Here is a 6,110-nt window from a genome sequence, read left to right as displayed (position 1 = left end):
CCCCCTCGCCCCGCCGCCGCCCAAGATTCCGGCGAAAGTGGCCGGCAGTAGCACACCGAAGGCCTCCACACGCACGAGACTGCCCTCCGCCCCCTCCCCCTCCTCCTGCGTCGGCGGGCCGGGACCTTGCGGATCAGCGGCGCTTCATCGCGGGCGGCCGGATTTGGCTTTCCCGGCTGCCGGCGGCTGCGCCAAGCTATGGAATGGTCGGGGAGCACCTCGCGCAACCCCAACAAAGGCTCATCACCGCATGCAGGTGCGTGTTTGTCCGCTCGCCGTTGCCGATGGTTTGCTGACACGAATTCGATCAGCCGGCTGTCCGCCGGGCTCGACCCTCGCGCAGAGTCTCTGTGGCTCGCCGATGCCACTCATACAGTGCGACAGCTGCCCGCGGACAGTGTTGCGGCTGACTTCAGGCATGCCGAAGCACCCCAGATGGGTGTTCTTCAAATGCGAAAACGACGGGGTACGTGTTGTTTTGCATTCAGCTCATTTCGATAGCTCATTATGTTTGCTCATTTCGAACATCATCATGCGTGTAGGAAGATGGATGCTCATTTTGGTTATAGGTGAAAGATGCATAGCAGATGCATCACTATCGCTGATTGATATGGATGACAATAACAACGTGAAGGAGAAACCGAGGAAGCTTCCTTTGTTGTACCTGCGAAGGTCACCCAAAGATTGTACCCTCTTTGAATCAAGAATCTTGTCCAATGGAGAAGAATCGGTTGAAAGCGCAACACAAAAGCTGGATGCGTTCAAGTTGCAGTTAATAAAACCAAATAATGCGAGTTCAGCTGAAAATGGAACCGAGGGAACGCTCAACACAAGCATGCCAGAGAAACGTAATAGGTGGTCTATAGCGAAGTCCTGGACCCCCTGTCCCCTAGGAATGATACCTTGTTCATATAGTTCCACTACTGTTCTGCCGGTCCTTGATGTCATTCATGATGAACTGACGCATGACACAGTAGAACATGAAAATTTTGAGCCTGATGGCCAAATCAAAATTTTCAACTGTTATTCTCAATCGGAGCAGCAGTTGGATGGTGAAGGCATCCTAGAAATATCAAGATCACCACCTGAACATGGGATTTCTGATATGCCAGAATTGACCTTTGGTCTCAGGGGTACATTACTGGTTGGTGGTGTGTGGAAAAAGGTGACCGAAGAAGAGTTGCTCTTCATAAAGTCAAGCATGAAAATTTTGTTGTAATATTGGCTAGTTATTCTCCCCACATTAGTAAAATATTTTTCTTATGCAAATGATCAAACATTAGTTTTTACTTGGGCATGACAAAACCCTCTTTAATCATTTTTGCTCAGTTTCTTCACTATTTGGGACAATGGTGATTTTATTTGTCACGACTATGTCGTAAGTAAAAAATATTCATGTCTACACTCCACAAACAAAAGTTAAAAAGCAAGGCGGATACAGGTAATAGGGAATCATCTAACAGAGTCTTCTCCAGGAGAACATCGACCTTCTTTTTGTGTCTAGGACCATCAGTTTCAGCTTGTGTGACGCATATAAGGTCCTGTTTGGATTAGCGTTTTCTTCAGGAAATACACGTCTCCACCGGCCAGGTTCATTCCAGCCGAAAAACACTCATGCCCACTAAAAATACACTTGTAAACCTTACACCTCTGTGTTGAATAACACCTATACCAAGCGCGCCCTAAGGCGTGCTGTTGATACATCTCCAACGTATCTATAATTTTGGATTGTTCCATACTATTATATTACTCCTTTTGGATGTTTATGGGCTTATTTTACACATTTATATCATTTTTGTACTAACCTACTAACCGGAGGCCCAGCCTGTATTGCTGTTTTCTTTGCCTATTCAGTATTTCGAAGAAAAGGAATATCAAACGTAGTCCAAACGGAATGAAACCTTCGGGAGCATGATTTTTGGAACAAACGTGATCCAGAGGACTTGGAGTGCAAGCCAAGAAGCAGTCGAGGTGACCCTGAGAGTGGAGGGCGCACCCACCCCCCTGGGCGCGCCCCCTATCTCGTGGGCCCCTCGGGCGGCCACCGACGTACTTCCTCCTCCTATATATACCCATGTACCCCGAAAACATCCAGGGAGCCAACAAAAAACAATTTCCACCGCCGTAACCTTCTGTATCCGCGAGATCCAATCTTGGAGCCTTCGTCGGTGCTCCGCCGGAGGGGGAATCAACCACAAGGGTTTCTACATCAACACCATAGCCCCTCCGATGAGTTGTGAGTAGTTTACCACAGACCCTCGGGTCCATAGTTATTAGCTAGATGGCTTCTTCTCTCTTTTTGGATCTCAATACCATGTTCTCCCCCTCTCTTGTGGAGATCTATTCGATGTAACTATTTTTGCGGTGTGTTTGTCGAGATCCGATGAATTATGGGTTTATAATCAAGTTTATCTATGAGAAATATTTGAATATCCTCTGAATTCTTTTATGTATGATTGAGTTATGTTTGCAAGTCTCTTTGAATTATCAGTTTGGTTTGGCCTACTAGATTGATCTTTCTTGCAATGGGAGAAGTGCTTAGCTTTGGGTTCAATCTTGCGGTGTCCTTACCCAGTGACAATAGGGGTTGCAAGGCACGTATTGTATTGTTGCCATCGAGGATAAAAAGATGGGGTTTATATCATATTGCATGAGTTTATCCCTCTACATCATGTCATCTTTCTTAATGTGCTACTCTGTTCTTATGAACTTAATACTCTAGATGCATGCTGGATAGCGGTCGATGTGTGGAGTAATAGTAGTAGATGTAGGCAGGAGTCGGTCTACTTGTCACGGACGTGATGCCTATATACATGATCATGCCTAGATAATCTCATAATTATTCACTTTTCTATCAATTGCTCGACAGTAATTTGTTCACCCATCGTAATACTTATGCTATCTTGAGAGAAGCCACTAGTGAAACCTATGGGCCCCGGGTCTATCTTTTATCATATAAGCTTTCAATCTACTTTTATTTGCATCTTTACTTTTCCAATCCATATTATAAAATACCAAAGATATATTTATCTTATCATACTATCTCTATGAGATCTCACTTTCGCAAGTGGCCACGAAGGGATTGACAACCCCTTTATTGCGTTGGTTGCGAGTTCTTTGTTTGTTTGTGTAGGTGCGTGGGACTTTTGAGGAGCCTCCTACTGGATTGATACCTTGGTTCTCAAAAACTAAGGGAAATACTTATGCTACTATTGCTGCATCACCCTTTCCTCTTCAAGGAAAACCAACGCACGCTCAAGACGTAGCAAGAAGGATTTCTGGCGCCGTTGCCGGGGAGGTCTTCTCTCAAGTCAAGACATACCAAGTACCCATCACAAACTCATTTCCCTCACATTTACATTATTTGCCATTTGCCTCTCGTTTTCCTCTCCCCCACTTCACCCTTGCCGTTTTATTTGCCCTCTCTTTCCCAATCTCCTCTCCTTTTCGCTTGCCTTTTTCTGTTTTCTCGTGTGTTAGATCGTTTACCTTGTCTTAATGGCTAGTCCTCCTATCCTTGTTATCACTCCCGAACATGAAATTCTTAATTTTCAGCAAAGGGAGGGAGAAAATTTAAAAGATGCTTGGCATAGAATTTGCAATGCTCAAAATAAATCTACTAGGAAGCTTTCTACTTCCGTACTTCTTCGCAATTTTTATGTAGGCATTACTCCTTGGAATAGATGCGTTCTTGATACCGTTACCGGAGGGGATTTCTTGAGTAGCCATACGTTTGATGCTTATAATGCCATGTTAGATTTGTTTGGCCCACCACCTCTTTTGGTTAATGGAACTGTTTTAACTTTGGAACATGTGATGCAACAACTTGAAATTATTGAAAATAAAATTGCCACTGTTGAGTTGATTGAAAATTTAGATAAAAAGATTCATAATCACATTACCCAATATGGATCTAGGGTTGGAGTTACTTTGAAATTTTTTTAAAGAGAAAGAACCTATAGTTAATGAAAAGATAGATCTAGACTCTGCAAGAATGGGTAAACTTGAGGATGTCATTACCAACTTAGGGTCAGCGTTTTCTTCCATGAAAAACACTCCAAATCCTCCTACAAAAACTGCCAAATTTATTTATGTTCCTAAAAATAAGGGTGAATCTTCTAGTAAAGGGAATGCGGATCTCAAATCAATAAGTGTTCATCCCAATTGTCTCTCTATCATTAAGGAACCTTTTGCTACGAATGAATTTCTTGATTTTTTGCCTAAGGGTTTAATCATTGCTAAAAAGGGAGAAACCGCTAAAAATTATAAGTGCTCTATTGAGGAATTGAGTGCCAAAGATGGCACTACTTAGATCTATCTTCGCTTTTATGCCTAGCTAGGGGCGTTAAACGATAGCGCTAGTTGGGAGGCAACCCAATTTTATTTGTGTTTTTTGTTTTTGTTTCTGTTTAGTAATAAATTTTGCATCTACCTTCTGTTTAGATGTGTTTTTATGTTTTAGTTAGTGTTTGTGCCAAGTAGAACCTATAGGATAACCTATGGTGATAGTTGATTTGATTCTGCTGAAAAGCAGAAACTTTGCGCGCAGGAAATTAGTTTTGTTAAATCACAGAAACGTGCTTTTGCGTTGATTCTTTTTGCTGTAGATCAATAGACAAATCTCCAGGACTTCCTCTTTTGGTAGGATTTTTAGAGTTCCAGAAGTTTGTGTTAGTTCCAGATTGCTATAGACTGTTCTGTTTTTGACAAATTCTGCTTTTCGTGTGTTGTTTGCTTATTTTGATGCATATATGGCTAGTATTAAGTAGTATGAACCATAGAGAACTTGGAATACAGTAGGTTTAACACCAATTTAAATAAAGAATGAGTTTGTTATAGTACCTTATGTGGTGGTTTTATTTTCTTTCACTAACGGAGCTTATGAGATTTCCTGTTGAGTTTTGTGTTGTGAAGTTTTCAAGTTTTGGGTAAAGATTTGATGGACTATGGAATAAGGAGTGGAAAAAGCCTAAGCTTGGGGATGCCCATAGCACCCCAAGATATTCAAGAATAGCCAAAAGCCTAAGCTTGGGGATGCCCCGGAAGGCATCCCCTCTTTCGTCTTCGTTCATCGGTAACTTTACTTGGAGCTATATTTTTATTCGCCACATGATATGTGTTTTGCTTGGAGCGTCTTGTACAATATTAGTCTTTGATTTTTAGTTTACCACAATCATCCTTGCTGTACACACCTTTTGGGAGAAGCCCACTTTATTAGAATTTGCTAGAATACTCAATGTGCTTCACTTATATCTTTTGAGCTAGATAGTATTTGCTCTAGTGCTTCACTTATATCTTTTAGAGCACGTCGGTGGCTTAATTTTGAAGAAATTGTTGATCTCTCGTGCTTCACTTATATTATTTTGAGAGTCTTTTAGAACAGCATATTTGCTATGGTTATAAATTTGGTCCTAGAATGATGAGCATCCAAGTTAGGTATAATAAAAACTATCATAGAAAGTGCATAAAACACTAGGATCAATTTGATGCTTGATAATTGTTTTGAGATATAGAGGTGGTAATGTTAGAGTCATGCTAGTGGGTAATTATGTAATTGAGAAATACTTGTGTTGAAATTGGCAAGTCTTGTAGCATGCACGTATGGTAAAAGTTGTGTGACAAATTTGTTGCATGAGGTGCTCTTTTGATTGTCTTACTTATGAGTGGCAGTCAGGGACGAGCGATGGTCTTTTCCTACCAATCTATCCCTCTAGGGGCATGCGTAGTAGTACTTTGCTTCGAGGGCTAAGTAGACTTTTGCAATAAGTATATGAGTTCTTTATGACTAATGTGAGTCCATGGATATACGCACACTCACCCTTCCACTTTGCTAGCCTATATTGTGCCGCGCAACTTTCGCCGGTATCATGCAACCATTATTTACCTTCCTCAAAACAGCCACCATACCTACCTATTATGGCATTTCCATAGCCATTCTGAGATATATTGCCATGCAACTTTCCACCGTTCTGTTTATTATCACACGCTTCATCATTGTCATATTGCTATTTGCATGATCATGTAGTTGACATCGTATTTGTGGCAAATCCACCTTCATAATTTTCATACATGTCACTCTTGATTCATTGCATATCCCGGTACACCGCCGG

At 41.7% G+C, this 6,110-nt stretch overlaps 1 pseudogene; it reads left to right on the top strand.

The window, feature by feature from the left end:
- Nucleotides 1–250: 250 nt before the first annotated feature.
- Nucleotides 251–6,110, top strand: part of LOC119279696 — a 31,388-nt pseudogene continuing 25,528 nt past the window's right edge.

Source organism: Triticum dicoccoides, chromosome 3B (genome assembly GCF_002162155.2).
Source record: "Triticum dicoccoides isolate Atlit2015 ecotype Zavitan chromosome 3B, WEW_v2.0, whole genome shotgun sequence".
Taxonomy (NCBI): domain Eukaryota; kingdom Viridiplantae; phylum Streptophyta; class Magnoliopsida; order Poales; family Poaceae; genus Triticum; species Triticum dicoccoides.
This window is presented reverse-complemented; position numbering and strand designations above follow the sequence as displayed.